The sequence below is a fragment of the Aricia agestis genome, chromosome 9, assembly GCF_905147365.1.
Source record: "Aricia agestis chromosome 9, ilAriAges1.1, whole genome shotgun sequence".
Taxonomy (NCBI): domain Eukaryota; kingdom Metazoa; phylum Arthropoda; class Insecta; order Lepidoptera; family Lycaenidae; genus Aricia; species Aricia agestis.
Window position 1 is genome coordinate 1,437,080 of NC_056414.1, and position 19,537 is coordinate 1,456,616.

General features: G+C 36.1%; 1 protein-coding gene across 5 annotated transcripts in view; it reads left to right on the forward strand.

Annotated features, from left to right (window-relative positions):
* LOC121730115 overlaps window positions 1-19,537 on the forward strand; it is an 81,420-nt gene that overhangs the window by 40,574 nt on the left and 21,309 nt on the right. The window contains exon 1 of one of the 5 annotated variants that reach the window (XM_042118975.1): window positions 1,225-1,420. The exons of 2 other annotated variants lie outside the window; for them this stretch is intronic. The gene's annotated coding sequence lies outside the window, so the exon portion shown is untranslated. Of the gene's footprint in view, window positions 1-1,224; window positions 1,421-19,537 lie in introns of those variants that run through there. 2 more of the 5 variants (XM_042118976.1, XM_042118977.1) reach the window with 2 other exon arrangements.

Sequence of the window (19,537 nt, forward strand, 5' to 3'; positions counted from 1 at the left end):
TTAGCTGTAGGTGAATTGCCATAAATAATTTTATTCAATTTTATAGTACAATCCATGCTATTGTAAGACAAATTATGTTTTACTGTGTGATATGTCAGGGCTAACTCAGATGCAACAACATTTTCTTTATAACTGCATCTAGACGATGTGGAAGCAGAAGAAGAGTCAAGGAATTTCTCAAGTAGTCCAGATGTTCTCCTAGTTTCATATTTTGATTTGTGTTGTTTTGTTTGCAGGTGTTGTTTAACCTGAAAATAATAAGATTAATCCCGTCACCTTACCCATCACCTCCAGTCACCATAAAATAATTATACTTTCAAAGTTATTGGGAAAAAGTGCACATTTATATCTTAAATAAAATCTAATCATTTTATAGCATAGTACCTACCTATAGTTTGCATATTTAATGTAACCATACCAACACACACACACACACACTGAAAAATAAGTTTTTTTTCTTACTTGTCCTATACCTGCTGAAGCAATTGTAAATGTAATTCCACACAATTTGCATTTTCCATTATATTCGTTTTGTGGATCATTAATTAACCAATCACCATGTTCGATTTCCCACTGACTTTTATACTTCTGCATTCGTTTATTTTTCTGTTTTGTCGTATCTTTTGTTTTTAAACATTTTTTTGGTGTAACATATTCACTATTTGATCCGTTTCACTATTAAAATTACGTTTTATAGGTGTATGTGGAGTATTCTTATCCATGATGTACTATTATAATATGAATCTGTAAAACTTTAAATCGTATTCTTATTGCACTAAACCGCTTCGCACAAAACGATGCACAAAAAAAACATTATGACAATGACACTGACATTGTTGACATTTGAGGTTAGGTTGCGTTCAGAAATTGTTAAAAACGGTGATTAAGTGATGTGGCGCTGTCGAGTGGCGAAATCCATTCAACACCAATCGAAAAATTTCGTTTAACGAAAAAGCACTTTCTCTTCATATGAAATAAAGTATTTTCGTGTACTTTATTGTTCTCATAAAGTATAGAGTACAATTACCTGAAATAACGTACAATACTTTATTATAAAGTACGGGTGGCAACCCTAACCCAGACCCAGACAGAGTTATTGTACAATATTTCGATCTTATTTGTATTGCGGTAAGGTCCAAAAGTAGTGAACTAGTTTAGTCGTCAACCGTACATTTTCTTGGCGAGTGGCGGTTTTCTAGAGGAGGCACGCACTGACTTCTTCGCCATCGCACGCGACGCGCGTATTCGCGTCGAATGTGCCGACTGCCGCGCCGCGAAATTCAATTTTCGAACGTTTTGCTTTCATAATTCGCCTTCTTCTTTTTATTGTGATCGGTCTGTTTTTTGCCAAGTGATGTGTTGTGATATTCCTGTGTCATTCATTTAAAGTGATCATCATTATTCAACTTTATCAAGTATTTTTAATATTTATTTATTTACAGGTAATAAAATAAAATCTGTTGGTAATATTATATTAATTGGAAAAATTGGTAACAAATTATACTAAGGTATTTTAGGTCATACATGCCGTTTAAAAATAACTGGTTATAACTTCTATTACTATTTACTAGGAATGGCCCATTCCGAATGGGTGCAAATATTTTTAGTAGTAGGTACAGTATTACTACACTGCAGTTTGATGATATTTATCATAATATTTATTTTTAGTAACACATTAAAGTTTTATTACAAACCTCCATTCCATATAAACGCAAATGTCTTAACAAAATGTGAAGTCGGTGGACTTTTCTCGGAAAATTCAATTGTTTTAGGACAGGAATTTCAGAAATTACCAAAGCACGTTAAAATTTATTATCTTTGTGTTGATGATCGATGTTTGAAGCCTTGACCCATACGTATGCAAAGTTTAGTTTCAATACTTTTTACAAGCGCATTCTCTATCAGCAGGTCTCTCGGGCTCTCTTCTGTCAAAGGGTTTTCGTATCATTCTATAAGCCACCATGCATTACTACTAAAGTAACTCTTACATTAATGGTAATGTGTGGTAGGCTAATGCTCGTTTAAAATCCTCTTTATCACTTACAACTTTAGGTAGACCTTAAAAACCGTAAATCCTAAACTTTTTTGCAAATCGAATATTATCGATACTTAATTTCAGTCAAATCGATAGACTGTAACCGATGCTTATGTCTCAATTATGTTAAATAATTTAACCGATTGTATCGTAATCGTCCGTAGTTGTGTTACCTCTGATAGCGTCTTTATGTCACCAACATAAGGCTCATAGTAACTCCGAGGTGATGGCAACAGCACGCCATCACGTGCGCGCTTATCTGCTTATCTCAAACTCAGTTCAGCACATTAGCTGCTGTGTTCTTGTAGTATACTAGTAAGTAGGCTTAGAGAAGAATACTAGTTATATTAAATTTATATTCGATATTTATAGTAACGTTAATACGAAATTGCGTCTGACTGTTACATTTTTCAGCATTAAAAATATTATATGTGGATAAGGTAGATTACAAGGGATTTGGTAGTAGGATATTTTCGGTTCCATTAAATAGGATAGTTTTAACACTGAATATATTACAGTGTTTAAACTACTCTTTTTTCTAAATTTGAAAATGGCAAAATCATCTGTTTTATCTTTTAACACTGTACGTCGAAGAGAAATCCCTTTTATATAGAATTGTTAAAAGTTATAAACATTTACCATACCATTAACCTAACATACACACCAGTATCTTAAGTAGTTTAAAGGAGTTCATCTTAATAATAAATAATAATTATTTCGTTTATTTACGCTGTAAAAAATACCGTAGTTATATAAGTTTTGGAAACTGCATCGTCATTTTCCTTGCGTGAGAAAATTAAAAAAAAAATGCTTTGTAATCCTGAATCTCGCTTCTTATATCAGCGAAGCGAATATTATCGTTATTTTAAAGCAGAAAACAATATTTTAATTGGTCATTGTATGGAGTTACAGTAATAAAACTAAATATTCTGCGTTTATTTCTGAATATCGTTTTCCATACTCTACATATTTTACTCTACACGTTAAATAATATTATGTTTGTTACTACTTTAACTAGACCTTGCCCGCTACTTCGCTTATCGTCGCGTGAGACCCGCAGGTCCTGTATAATATAAAACACTAGATATTTGACCGAGCTTTGCTCGGTATTCGATAAAACACGAATAAAATGACATTTTCTAAGTATGATTCCTAGCTAGATCGATTTATCGCCCCCTATATACTTTCATGAAAATCGTTGGAGCCGATTCCGAGATTCCAATTATATATTTATATACAAGAATTGCTCGTTTAAAGATATAAGATTAAAATATTATATTATATTTTTAAAGGGGAACGGTGAACATAATATGTCATCAAATCGTTTTTCACGCCAATATTCAGAAAAAAAATATAGATTAAATTATAGACTAAGCTAAGAATAGTAGAAATTAGTACTCTTTTAACTTTACTTTATTACTCTTTTAGCCAGTAATCAGTAGAAACATAAAGATATGTTTTAGCAAACATTACGTAAGTGTTATCAGTAGACAGTAGACACTTCTTAGGTTATCGTATGTCGCCGAATAATAACGATCAGCAACAAACTAAAATACATACAAACTTAATTTACCTCCTTACTAATAAAGGATCCACCAAATGGATAGAGACTGGAGACGTTTAAATAGTTATAAAAAGTTATTTTTTCTTGATCTATGCCTCTTCTGTCACGTATCAAACAAATTCTGTATGTACCATCGGAGAAATTGATTCATAGGCAGTTGACGGACCCACGTCATTTTGTCGGATTATGTCAATTCAATGTTAATTGGGATCTGTCGGCTGGGTTTGACGTAACGCAACCAAACTACGTAGGTCCCCCATCTGCCTAGGAATCAACTTCTCTGATATTACATGTGTGGACATGGGCGTACCTAGGTTCTGGGCCAGGGGGGTGCAAATTACACTGGTTCTGGGCCAGGGGGGGGCAAATTACGCAGATTCTCGGCCAGGGGGGGGGCAAATCAGATTTTTTATAAGCTAGGTGTTTATAAAGAATAAAAAAATAATTTTTAATTGTAAAAATATTGTATTGCAAATAAATGGCAAAAAATCGTTTTATTATTTTTAATTTTTATAGACGAAAGTACTAGTTAATATACTTAGTAGGGACGTCTACGTGATCCAGGGGGGGCAGCTGCCCCCCCCCCCCCCCTGCCCCCTCCTCGGTACGCCCATGTGTGTGGATCTTATTTATTATCTACTAAGACATAACTTAAAAGGTTTTTATTTTTTGCAATAATAATAAGTGATCTTACCTGTTTTAAGTGGACTAACAGGGCAATCAGAGTATTTTGTTTTTATTTAGTCAACGTCATTGAACATTCATAAAAATTCCAATTTATTCACATTGATTAGGAATTATACTGCGCTAACCTTTTTAAAGTTTGACATTCACAACTTTATTTCTTAGAACTTAATAATATTATTATTTTCAAAACTATTTAATTTAGCGTTATTAATAAACGAAAGACAATAGCATGGATTCCTTAGTCCATCTTCGTAAAAGACCGATAAAAATTAATCATCACAAAAAAGTGATGAATATACGTGGGATAGCTATGCTTCAGCACGAATGGGCCGGCTCGACCGGAGAAATACCACGTTCTCACAGAAAACCGGCGTGAATCAGCGCTTGCGCTGTGTTTCGCCGAGTGATTGAGTTTACCGGAGGCCCAATCCCCTTCCCTGTCCTCCCCTATTCCCTTCCCTTCCCTCTCCTATTACCCTATTCCCTGTTAAAAGGCCGGCAACGCACTTGCAGCTCTTCTGATGCTGCGAGTGTCCATGGGCGACGGAAGTTGCTTTCCACAAGGTGACCCGTTTGCTCGTTTGCCACCTTATTTCATAAAAAAAAGTAACATAGATTTGGAAAACAATAAGCAAATACGTGTGACGTGTACCAAAGCCAATAATTGCTCTCTAATAATATTATTGTTCTCTATTTCAATTTCTTAAAATACAAATGAACATTGAAAACATTAAACCATAAAAATATTACCAAGCTAATTAAGCTGCCAGCAACTTTATCACTCCGGAATTGTTTATCGTGGAGGAAACGTAAATTTTTGGGATAAAACTATCTTATGTCCTTTCCAGAGGAAAATTCTATGAAATTGCTTATTATCTTAATGCGCTCCCTAAATGGTAATTCAGCATGACATGCATTACGTGCTGTCATGCACACATAATCGTTTATTGCATTGATTGATGCGAATGACATGCAAACTACGTGCTCTATATTGATTGACAACTTGTTTAATTTTTCGTCCTGCAAAATGTCACGTACGCATGATCGTTTCGCAATCGGTATGTCATGCAACAATAACAATTAATACTGTCACGTAAATGCATGTCATGCTGAATTACCGTCTAGAGATCGCATAAGAAACAATAGACCACGTGAAGGGACACAGGCTATTTTTTGCGGAAAATGTACGATTACCGTGAAATTCCTAAAACTAAGGCGAAAGTGCGTGAAATATCTCCAGTTAGTATACAGAATGTAACAAAAATAAGTGATTCAATTATTTTTGTTACACCTGTATATTTTGGCGTAAACATCAGAACCATAATTAATGGAGCGCTGTGCAGAGAACCTGTCGGCAGAACCGGTGTCGTTGACGGGTCCGAAAGGTTACACGCGTTGCATGATCAGTGATCACGTTGTATAATCATCAGGTCAGGTCAATGATGATTTCATTATAGTGATGTTATGGTAGCAGGTATGGTCCATTTGTTTTAGCAAGCTTAGCAAAAGTTAAGAAATAGGGCATGATCTTGGGCAAGTATTAACGTAGGTAATATAGTTTTCTGAAATTATAGTAGAGTTATACCTAAATAATAAAATAGAGTTTCCTTTAAATTAAAAGAAGGAATGATTAGTTTTGGTTATTTACTCAACAGTACTAAAAAGTAAATTATAAAAATATATAAAGATTAAAGAGTCATAATATTGGAACTATAAAAAAAAAACATAAAACCTAGTATTTTTTTAAGTCGGTTAAAACTGGAATGTGAATTAGAACACGTAATTTCTGTAAAGCCTAGTAAAGCCTCGGCTACAGTCATATTCTAAACAACGTGGAAACTATCTAGATCAGCTATCCCCAACCCGCGGCCCGCCGCGCCGCCGGAAATTTAACAGTGGCCCGCGTGATGTTAAATAATAAAGTTTTGAATTTTTTCCCACTTTTAAATCGTTAATTTTAAAGAACTTAATTTTTAATCCTAAAATTGTTTTGTTCCGGCCTGCGACACCAAGTCCCAAGATCAAAACATGTTTGTGGCCCGTGTGAAAAAAAGGTTGGGGCCACTGATCTAGATAGTGAGACAAGATAATGATAATCTTCATTTTAGTGTTTAAATAGTAGAGATAACACCAAGGTCGTCGAGTCATCATCCATACTATTACAACATAACTAGATGTCGCCCGCAACTCCGTTGCGCCAAAACTCGTTTCTCTCGCGGGAACCGTACTTTTTTTCGGGATGAAAGGTATCCTATGTCCTTTTCCAGGACTCAGAGTGTGTTCATAGCAAATTGCAGCAAGACCTATTCACGCCCAAACCGCTGAACCGATTTTTGAAATTTAATTTAACGTTATTATAATTTCACTGAACTATAATACACTTCACAACGTTAAAATCGCGAACTAATTTTTTCGAGCTCAATCATTTCATCGTTTACATAAATTATTTAATAAATTAAGTGATAATTATTTTATTTTTTATTTAAGTACATATATTTAGCAAAGCTCGGTCAAATAGCTAGTTGTATTTAATTGCATTATCAGTTGTAGTTTCAGCAGGTAAAATGGGTATGATTTGATATTCATACTTCATTAATTTATTCTTCATGCACAAGGTTACAAAGACATATTTAAAAGTTTGAAATAATGCATCGGCATACTTATTTCTTAAAAGAGATATATTTTAATAACAGGTGTGACGTCATTTCGTTCATGGTGTGAATGGAAATTAATGTCATATACAGTTATTACTTGTTTGTTAAGGAAATATTACAGAAATGGGGGCTTAAAGAGGATGTGCATATGTAAAGGAAGCTATATACTGTATACATAACTGTATGCAAGAGAAACTAAAGGATATAATATACATGCAAACTAGTAATACATCAAAAGAGATATTTAATAGCTCAATTTGTCTGTTAAACATTTGTGTAAATTACCTTAAAACTAATTGTTTAGGTAATTTTTAACAATTAAGTCGTCGTTTGAACCGTGGGTGATCATAGGCACAATTGAACAGCATAATAAAATATAATAACTAATATAAATATACTATGCAGCATGCAGAAATCCGTACAATCCATATCCATACTAATATTTGCAAAAGTGTGTCTGTCTGTTACCTCTTCACACCCAAACCGCTAAACCAGTGGTCACCAACCTTTTTTCATGCGGGCCACAAACATGTTTTGGTCTTGGTGTCGGGCCGCAACAAAATTTTTTTAGAGTTAAAAAATAACATTCTTCAAAATTAAGGATTTAAAAGTGAAAAAATAATTAACGACTATCACGCAGACCTTACGTTATTTTGTTTGATTTTTATTTTGTTTGAATTTTAAAATTGTTTAACATCACGCGGGCCACAAATAAAGTCCCGGCGCGGCGGGCCGCATGCGAGATACTTTGAGGCCCAGAAAGGAAAAAACTTTTTAATCGGGACTTAACGCGACTTATTTAAGTAGTAATGCTACTACAAGTACATACTTTTTAAAATGTTATCCCAGAAAGGAAATAGGATACTTTTCATCTCAGAAAAAAATTCTGAGACGAAAAGTATCGCGGTTTCCGGCGATAAATGATTTTTTGCGCATCATAGTCGCAACTCGCAGGCGTTATCAAGTAATGTTATAGAACTTATAAATACAAAAGTCTGTCTGTTACCTGTTCAATGCGCTTAAACCGCTGAACCGATTTCGATAGGTATAATAATAGTGTCCAAACTTACAAGTGCTTACTTCTAACTATGATGACTACGAATCGCTAGGCAGTATGACGTCGTCAAATATCTATCCGATACCTTCTTAAGTTATTACCTAGATCATGATAGCACCTAGCTTATGTCACGTCTAATTCCTATATCTCTTATCATTTATAGTCTAGGAGGCTGGCGTTCTTAGATTAATCTCATCAATGTAAGCAGATTTTCTGATTATTTTCAAGTCATTCTTTAGCGACGTTATGATTTTTTTTGTGGTAGGAATTGGGATATAATATTTCACTTGCGTTTGCCTAGGACTTAACGAAAATAGAGGAAGATTAGACAGTCAGTGCAGCGTAGAGGAAGAATTAATGCCCCTCCCACGCGGCCAAAATGTATGCTCTATGCCTGCTGTTTCGTTACCTCTGCCGGAGTGCAAGTCCGTTTTTTTTAAATAAAAGTCATGCCTATTTGATCCTTTTTTTTGCATTCAGTGCAAAAGCTTAACTTGGAATAAAAATAATGCGAAGTCAGAACGAGTATTTTATAACCGGATCTGGCGGTTGTAAAAACTTGGAACTTTGAACCTGCTTCTGAACAATGATACACATTAAAATTGTTATTACAACTTATTATAATTACGTCAAGATACAATCTTTGAATAACTGTTATTTCACTTTGCAAAGATTTTTTTTGCTATTTTTGTGGGAAATTTAATTCCTATCTATTGTAATTATTTCTAATCAAAATAACGAGGCAGATCATTACCTAATTCTTATAAATTTTAACATTTTATATGAAGTTTAGTCCCTTGATTAGCCGATAGAATAATATAATATTATAATGCTAAATTGTAAGATATTAATATTATTATTATTTTGTTCCCCTTGATAATTTTTATACCAAGTTTAGCTTTTTTAGGTTAGTCACTTTTATATGACCGGTCTGTATTTGTGTTCTAAAACCAGATTAGATGATAATAAACTTTTAATATCTCATATATTCCACAAGAATAAAATAATCATTCTAAATGTTACTTGCTATATTACTGAAAATTATGCAGACATTACATAATATTATATTAAAACGTATTATATCCAGTTATGGTCCAAACCACAAGGCAGGTATGGTTTAAAATTTTATCGAGATGAGGAACAAAAGTTCATAATATATTTTTTCCACTCGTTTCTTACTGTATGTCATAAAGTTATCACGTTACGTATATTTTACTACTTGAAGCGATGTCTCACTGCAAACTTTACTAAAATACGTTAAATGTTTACGATCATAAACTAACAACTAATAATCGACTAATGAAGGCATATTTTGCAACCCATCATCACATGAAGCAACCTGATCCATGGTTGTTAGGCAACTCCTGTCTTAAACCTGATGATGGTGAAAGTCATCATTATGTAATTATTACGATCCTTTTATAAATAAACAATTAATTAGGGCAAAAATTATGTAACACGTAACACGCGTTAAACGCGAGAATGCGAGCTGTTCACAACCATATCGATAACATGTAATTTTCAAGTATGAAAAGGTACTAGTTTTATACCTTGGATAATGGACATCTTATGCCCGTAACATCGTCCGCATTTATTAATTTTTCTTTAAAAACTATCTCATATGGGATTCAAAGTATCCCCATATCATTAATCGTTTTAGTGGTTTAAACTAAAGACGTCTTTTATTAGCTAGATGGCCCGGTGAACTTCGTATCACTTTCCTTTTATAAAAATCTTCCCTGGACTCCACGAACATTCCCAAACTGAAATTAGCCAAATCGGTTCAGCCGTTCTCAAGCTATAGCTAGATTAACAAAATTGTAAATTAATTTTTATTCATTTAAATAGATTTAGTATCTTCTGAGTATTGCCTATAATTGTAGTACAGGCTGGTGATATTATGTAGACTCTAGTCTCTACATACTGTCTACCTGTACTACAATCGCCAATACTCAGAAATTATATACTTAAATTGTAGAGTATTTCCTGTTTTTTAAACCTGCCTACTTTTATATCTGCCACATACAATTTACACTGTTAAGAGTTTAAGAAGGAAACTACGCTATATCCAACCCTTGCTGAGAAATCTCAAATCTTAATTTAACATTCAGTATTCTGTCAATTACGTTATTATTATAGATAATAGATAAAGATCTAAAACATTTGCATATGGCATAATAATTTTCGCACGCACATAACAAGTGTGTTGGCATATTATTTTCGCACAGACAGACAGAACGAAAGTGACGGATATTCGGTTTCCTTCTGCGATAATTGGTTGAGATTCCTCTGAAGAAATCATTGTTATATCGGATCTCACTTTTTATATTTATTACACGAAAGTTGGTATCGAGTAACGTTAGGTTTTTATGAGGCAATTCTATGCTTAGCGGATACAGTTTTGATATTATAGTTACTATAACATTAAATATAACTAAACTAAACTAACTAAACAATAATAATACACACTTTTCATGCACTTATTCTTTGGTTTAAAAAATTTTTATAATTACCTGCACTACGCCTGATGATGATTTTATCGAAACTGGTCGTGTAAAACATAATAGTTAATTAATAAAAGTGGAAAAAGTGCATGAAAAGTGTATATTATTATTACTGTGAAACATAAATTTCCACCAAGAAGTTACGGTACATTCAATATCATATATAACTAGTTAAAACCCGAGCTTTGTGAGGGCTCGCGTCATCACACCTTGACTTACTGATGATGACACATCTACATATAAATAAAAATTACTATGTTAAAGGACAAATCTATAGGCATGATCGTTTTTCCGTAAAGTGTACCACAAAATGTAAGGGTTGTGGGATGTACTGGGCTCGCTTCGCTCGTCCTGATAATTATAGTAAGGCACTTAGAAAACCTATCTGATACAAAATTCTATTCTCTACATCGAACTATAGAGTTCCAGATGTAGAGATGCCAGTTAAACTGGCGTCTATAGAGATGCCAGTGAAACTTGCTCTTCTAAAGGGACAGTACTTCAATTCAAGAGGGTTTAATTACAAATAAAAAACTGTACGTAGGCTTTAGACTCTTTAGAATTAAAAACAAAAATACCTGGTTTTATTTCTGAACGTTGAAATAAATGTATGCAGAATTGCTCCGCGAGAAGAACCGGTGTGAGAAACTCACTTAAAGCTTTAGAGAAAACACAGTACCTATAAATATAGCTTGTCTCATTTTATTTTAATAGATATTATTTTGCAGAAAGTTTCTCTTAAAACTCTAGCCTAGAATTTATCTAGGAGAGCTATTATTACATAAATAATAAAGCTCAGTGGTACGGAGGCAGTGGTGCAAAACAATAACGGGTAGAGTAATAAAAAGCACAGAAACTTATTGTAAATGAATTCAGGGCGAAGACCGCGTAGTGAGGCGCGACCGCAGCGCCGCACCGCGGTCAGGTTTAAATAATATAGGCCAACGCTCGGACTCATAGCTAAGAATTTGATCAAAGAATAAAGATTTTTATAAGTAAAGGCTAGCTTGATAGACTACAGAGAAATGGGGACGACGGGGGTTCTGAGGATGACGATAAACTTATGTTTTTTCTATATCGTTAACCGTAAATTCCAATTACCTATGTCCTATGCAATGAAAAATTGTAAAGCGTAGGTAAATAATAGTGAAAACTCTACATACTATGGGTGGGTAGCACCAACTTACTTTAACTATAACTGTAACTTTAACTATTACTTTAACTACAATGCAAAATGTCAAATCTTTGGTTAAAGTCATTATTGGACACCATATTTAACGATAACCACCTTTAAAGCCTTGTCGAGCATAAGGCTCGACAAGGCTTTAAATGAACGTGGCGAAAAAAGGAACTAACGCTGTCATCATACAAAAACGCCATTTTTGACAGTTCTCTTTTACCAGCAGCGCCCCCGCCCACGTTCATTTAAAGCCTTGTCGGACCAGCTGTCATCTGTCAAATTCTGTGGTCAAAATTAAGGTTAAACTTAGCCTTAAATGTAACCATAACTTTGACCATAACTGTAACTATATTGCTATAACCAGGCCTCTGGTGCAACCCACCCTATGTTACACATACGTATATAATCTCGCTGAGAAATCAAGATGCAATCATCACTCTTATAGCATAAGACGCTAACGGTTCCTTGGGGTTATTGTTTTAAAGAAGGCGTAACTATGATATCCATATTCATATTATAAATGCGAAAATGTGTTTGTCTGTCTGTCACCTTTTCACGTCCAAACTGCTGAACCGATTTTGTTAAAAATTGGTATGGAGATACTTTGAGTCCCGGGAAAGATCATAGGATACTTTATATCTTCGAAAGATAGACGGTTATCGCGTGATATACGAACTTTGGCGAAACGTAGTTGCGACTTGCAGCCATCTAGTAAAATATTAATCCATATATATATTTTTTTTATGAAATAAGGGGGCAAACGAGTAAACGGGTCACCTGATGGAAAGCAACTTCCGTCGCCCATGGACACTCGCAGCATCAGAAGAGCTGCAAGTGCGTTGCCGGCCTTTTAAGAGGGAATAGGGTAATAGGGGAGGGTAAGGAAGGGAAGGGAAGGGAATAGTTGAGGGTAGGGAAGGCAATAGGGTAGGGGTTAGGGGATTGGGCCTCCGGTAAACTCACTCACTCGGCGTGAAACAGCGCAAGCGCTGTTTCACGCCGGTTTTCTGTGAGAACGTGGTATTTATCCGGTCGAGCCGGCCCATTCGTGCCGAAGCATGGCTCTCCCACGTAATATATTCATATTATTATGAATAACAAATTCCAACAGACATATTTATCAATTTTTGACCTGCCGAAGTATCGAAACGTAACCTCGAACAAATTGATTCATAGACAGATGGCGGACCTATGTCGCTTGGTCGGATTATATCAATCGTTATCTGTCGGTGACTTTGACATAACGAGACGAATTTTCATAGATCCGCCATATTTTTTTATGAAATAAGGGGGCAAACGAGCAAACGGGTCACCTGATGGAAAGCTACTACCGTCGCCCATGAACACTCGCAACATCAGAAGAGCTGCAGGTGCGTTGTCGGCCTTTTAAGAGGGAATCCGGGAGGGAAAGATCCGGAAATACTGCTGGTGACAGTTCGTTCCACAGTGTTACAGTGCGCGGCAGAAAGTTACGCGAGAAACGCGCGGTGGAAGACTGCCACTCATCAAGGTGATGAGGATGGTATGTTTTTCGCGTGGGACGATAGCGAAAAGTTGCAGGTGGTATGATTCCGAACAATTCCTCAGAGCACTCCCCGTGATACAACCGATAGAGGATGCAGAGTGAAGCTACATCTCGGCGTAATTCCATTTGGCTATGAATCGACTTCTCTGATAGTACATTGCTAGTGCAATGTACTATCAGAGAAGTCTTTCCTATAGAAACCTCTAACACTTCGGTCATTAGAAATCATTTTCTGCGCAGGAGTTGAGTGTCGCAACTCGCACCTCGCTGCCATATTACTACATCTGTCAATATTGACGTTGACAGTTGGCTCACTATGAGCACATGTAGTGGTGGGATGTCTTAACTGATTATGATGGCATTTGACCATTAAAGGACATGTTACACAAGCAAATGGATACTAAATTATATTGTGAATTGTGATGGTCTTTCATAAGTTATTGTATGGAGGTTGTATGGTTGATTGAAATCGTTTGTATTAAAATCGGTACGTTAATTTATTGTTATCAACTGTGGTTCTGTGGTCCGGTGAGGCTCTAACGCCTCTTTAGTCCACCGACGCTGCGAACTGCGAAAACTCTGCGAAACATGAATAGAACCAGATGCAATATAACGCACTGTCGTGTGGCGGATGAGACAGTAAATCGGTTCGCCGCTATTTCGCAGTTCGCAACGTCGGTAGACTAGAGGCGTTAATTCGTGAGTTCGATTTTGTCTGTCCGTCTGGCAATTAGATCATTGACCCATACGTCGAATAGACAACCATTTTTGTCGTGCGTTCTCTTGCAATATTCTCTTCAACATTTAGATCTTCTACCCTTACCTACCTATCAAATCCATACTTCCATAATAGCCATATCCTTAATAATATAAATGCAAAAGTGTGTCTGTTTGACTGTCTGTTACCTCTTCACGCCTAAACCACTGAACCGATTTTGCTGAAATTTAGTATGGAGATACTGGAAGTCCCGGGCAAGGACATAGGATACATTTTATCCCGGGAAAATGTACGGTTCCCACGCGATAAACGAATTTTGGCGCAACTGAGTTGCGGTAGTCATCTACGTAGATACCGAAGTAGCTTCCGAAGCTCTTCAAAGAGGCTTCTTTATGCAATCATTCCGAATGTATTTAAATATTTAGGGCCTGTTTCACCACTTCCTGATAAGTGCCGGATAGGCTATCTACCACTTAACTTGACAGATAAAGTATGGAGACTCTGTCAAAAAAGTTGTGGATAGCCTATCCGGCACTTTATCAGGAAGTGGTGAAACAGCCCCTTAGAATACAAACAAAACATATTAAGCCGTAATGTTGTCTCAGTTTTGAGATCACTCGTATGAACAATTTCTAAATGCCACTTATCTCATGCAGAATTTTAATTTGTGGCATTACTTAAACAGAGAAAGTTAGCTTTTTACTTTTTGAAGTCGACTTAGACAGTCTCGAGTGCTGTAAGACCATGTACACATTATTAAGTTATTGAATTATCACATAAAATATACTTTACGGGTCTCTCAAAGATAACAAAACTTTAGATGTAGCACAATAATCCTACGTCTTAAGCTGCGCGCATAAGCGCTATCTCGCCGACAAACTTTGGTTTGGCGAGGCTTAAAATTAATGTACAGTGCTCCCAAAGTGATAATGCGCATAGAAATTTTCGTAATTTTTCGGCAACGATCGTATTTCCCGAGCGTCGGAACTGTTGGAAGACGTCGCTGCAAGCGCTGTTTTAAACTTAACTTTAAGAATTCAAATTCTTTTCTAAATTCTTTATTAAGCATACAACAATATACAATAGTATAAAAGCTAGGTAGCGTACATCACATCGTCTAATCCCATGCTAAGTAAACACTTGTGTTATGGCAATCAGACAACGGATGCACGCCGAACTATTTTATCCTAATATATATTATTTACAGATTCACACACACAATCACACTACACTTTATCGCGTAAAGTCTCTTTCGGCGACGTGATGCGCGCTTCGTTCGGGAGCCTCCCCCGGAACCTCCGGTAAACTACACCGGCGGGCCAGAACTCCTCCACCTCGAAGATGGTTAAAACTTGAGTCGGCACTCTCATTATAAACAAAAAAACTATTTAAACACAACAATATATATATTTTGTTTAGTCTTGTGAACTGTTTAATTTCTACAAGGTTTTTCGATGTTCACTCCAATTTCAACGGCAACTCGGGCAAGTTAACCTCTGTTCAAGTTCAATAAAACTTGATATTATTATATTTAATCATTTTATTGCTTCCATAGCGGAAGAATCCCCTTTACAGTGGAATATTTTTTTGTTTGTTTGCATCGGTTCCGAAACTACTGTACCGATTTTAATGAAGTTTACCATAGACCACCGGGAAGGACACAATATATTTTCTACCGCGGAAAAATTTAAGATTGCCGCGGGATAATGTTTTACAATTCCTAGTTTCTGATAATTCTGTGACATATTACACATAAAGGACTGAGCACACTAAGACGGGCCGTGTCGGGGCTCAGCGTGCCGGGGCGCATCGCAAAAATCCGCCTCCATACAATTTATATGGAAGCGGATGGGCGTATCACACACTGTGTCGGGGCGCATCGGCGCGGATTTTTGCTCGGCTGATTTCCGTCAATGCGACACGGCCCGACAACTCCCGCTGCGCCCCGGCAAGACCCGCTACGCCCTGGCAATAGTGTGCAAGCGGCGCGCGGATATGATGCGATGCAGCCCGGCAAGCCTCGGCTCAAAATCCGTCAATGCGTTGCGCGCCGACCCGACAATAGCGCATTTTGCACTGCGCTGCGCCCCGACCCGCCCCGGCACTCTATAAATTACATTCAGATCATAGCTTAGTGATTAACAAACAAAGCACATACTTAAGTACCATCGAGGAAATTGATTCCTAGGCAGTTGACAGACCAACGTCATTTGGTCGGATCATGTCAATTCAATACTAAGTAATTATTGTGCTCTGTCTTGGGTTTCACGTAACGCGACCAAACTAGTGACGTAGGTCCCCCATCTACCTAGGAATCAACTTAGGGCCTAGACAAGCGGCAAGCGATAATCGCAAACGCCAACGCCACAAAATGTATGGGATATGACATTAGTATTCGCTAGCGAAGCGATGATTTATATCAAATCGCATACATTTTGTTAGCGTTTACGATAATCGCTTGCCACTTGTCTACTAGGACTTCTCTGATAGTATAATATAATTATATAAAGTACGGTACTACGCTAAGGTATTGGCAATCGAAACGGAAAGTACGAACAGGTTGACCAAGAGTTGCGTGTGTGTATGGCTGTGTGTGTGTGTGTGTGTGTGTGTTTACATAACAAGATGTGCCCTTATGTGAAGGCGAAAGTGATCGGTGCGTATGTACAGTTCGAAACATAGGACAGTATTTTATGTACCTACTATCAGAGAAGTTGATTCATAGGCAGATAGCGGGCATACGTCATTTGGTAGGGTTATGTCAATTCAATGTTAGTCGTGATCTTTCGGCAAAGTTTGATATAACGCAACCAAATTAGGCAGGTCCCAAATCTGTCTGTATTAAATACTTCTCTGATAGTATTTTATACTGTTTGTAGCTATGTAACTAGTTGCATTCGCCATCCGACTATAGACGCTTAGACCTTTTATTAATTATATATCTACGTCTATATTTTTCATTGGATGAATTTACATGAAATAAGATACTAGTCTATTCATGAATTGTTTATTTTGAGCGGTTCCTAATTATTTTAAAGTTTTTGTTTTGTGCGTTGAAATTCATGAATGACCTGGTTTTATTTTTTGGAAATCTTTTATAATTGTTTTTTCTGCATTACATTGAATAAAATTAAGTTTAATAATTAAATAACAATTCAGGTATAATGTGAACAAACTTAGTTTGAAATTTGAATTTTCCTCAAAATGGGGCTCGAGATTTCGTTGAACTCTTTTCCTTAGTGGTTTTTTATCAGAAATACATGCAATTGACAAATTTTTTTTGAGTAATTTTATAAGACATGCTCTATCTCGTATTTTACACGCATGAGCAATATTTTAAAAGTAAAATCCAATCGTGAAAATTATATTTAAATACTCGTATAACCAAGTACTGTATGGCAATTAGTAAATACTTTCATGAAATAAATTAGAAATGTTATGTCAGCTCTTGTTATGTGCGTACAGTTATATAAAACTAATATATTGTAATATTTAAAACTAACAGTGCTCTACAATGTGTGAAATATGTATATTGATACTTATTTTGCAATCAGAAACTCATTTTAAACTTCACTAGTTTTGAAGGTGGAGTAACTAAGTAGATTTCATATTGATGAGGTTAATTTTAACTGTTCATTTTTATGCAAGCAGAAATGCAATAGATGCATTTATTGTTTTAACTTTATTATAATATTTACTGCTGCACTCAGAGACGAATAATAATTACTTAACTGTAATTAAATCATAAAGTTAATATACCTAGCGGAATAGAGAAACAAAGGCCTGAGTAAGAGAGATGTCACTAACAGTAACACTGCGTGGTAAAAAGAGACGTGTGATACATAATAGCAGAACTCTTTTTTTGGCGTCCAGTCGGCACTTATCAGCACGTTGACAATTTTATCTCATAGAATTCATGTTCAATCATGTATCATGCTTGTGTTAGGGAATACGTACACATATTTTTACACACAGATGTAAACCAATTTCGGTTTCGTTTGACAGCTCGAGATTGTTGCTCTATTCCGCTAGGTATATTAACTTTATGAATAAAATGAAGAGTTTGTCAGATAATGTAGGTGTGAGGCTCATGTCAAAATCTTCATTTAACTACAAAACTAGCTATTTGACCGAGCTTAGCTCGGTTTTCGATGAAAATGACATTTTCTAAAAATGATTCCTAGCTAGATCGATTTATCGCCCCCGAAACCCTATATATATATATATATATAATAGAATTGCTCGTTGTCTGTCTGTCTGTTACCTCTTCACGCTCGAACCGATAAACCGATTTTGCAGAAATTTGGCATGAAGATATTTTGAGTCCCGAGAAAGGACATAGGGTAGTTTTTATCCCGGAAAAATGTATGATTCCCGCAACTCCGTTGCGACAAACGAATTTTGTCGCAACGGAGTTGCGGGCGTCATTTAGATTAATATAATAATCAAAAGATTCTGCACGTCATACTCCTGTACAGTGTATCAAAATATATTATATGTATTTAGCTAGTGATACTATGCAGCAAATTGTACATTGCCAGCAATACGAGACCAACGGACATACAATATAAGGAAAGTGGTGGAAAAACTCAGTTTTTCCTTTAAACGTTAGTGCGTTGACTTAGACGGAAACCTCCCTCTCATACAGGATGTAGAGGGTTTTGTCCAAATATAGCCAGTAGCAACTTACTGCTATGAACATAGATCGCTTGCGTAAGATAAATATAATATCATCTAAAGATGTGGGAGGTGCTTCTAACTAGATTTTCACATGCATGGCCGATAATTATGACATAACCATTATAATAGCAATTAATAGCATATTAGGCTGTGTTCACACTAAACTGAAGTTCAACTGGCAAAGTGTTCATTGTATCTTCAAAAAGATTTACGTTTTCGATAACATTTAGGGAAAATTGATTAAACAAGAGTACACGGACGTCGTACACACACCCGCCACTGTGTATTAATTTTTGCCGAGCAATGTAAAAGTTATGAGCGAAATAAGATTCAAAGATTTGATTTGCAAACTAAGTAATTAATATACAAACATTGTAAGTAAAGATTTAGTACCTTGTGCAGGCGTTATACAATATAACTGAGCTAGCGAGCCTCTCGACCGTTTTTTGTGAACACGGCTTATGTGTTTATCGTTTAACTATATGTGAATAAAACTAGTTATTGTATTCCATTGTGTTAAAATCGCAACGTAAGTGCCGACACAGTCGGGAAAGCAGTTTTCCATTATGTGATTTTCATGAAAAAACTATGATTGTCGAGCAGCAACGTGGCATATTTATATTCGTTTTTCATCTAAATGTTATGATGATTGTAAAGGTGCCGGTTGGCAGCGGGCGACATGAAGCAGCAGCAGACGACATGTCGTCGCGACACTACTGTTTCTATGTATTTCTATGAAAGTGTCGCTAGTTGCGCAGGGTATTTCATACAAATACATAGAAACCAGTAGTTCGCGACGACACGTCGTCTGCTGCCGCTTCATGTAGCCGGCTTCCAACTTGTACCTTATATGTGTCAACAAAGATCAGTACGCGCGGCTATAATGCTATCAATATAAATAGCTTTTAACCGTTCAGCTGTACGTTTAAACCA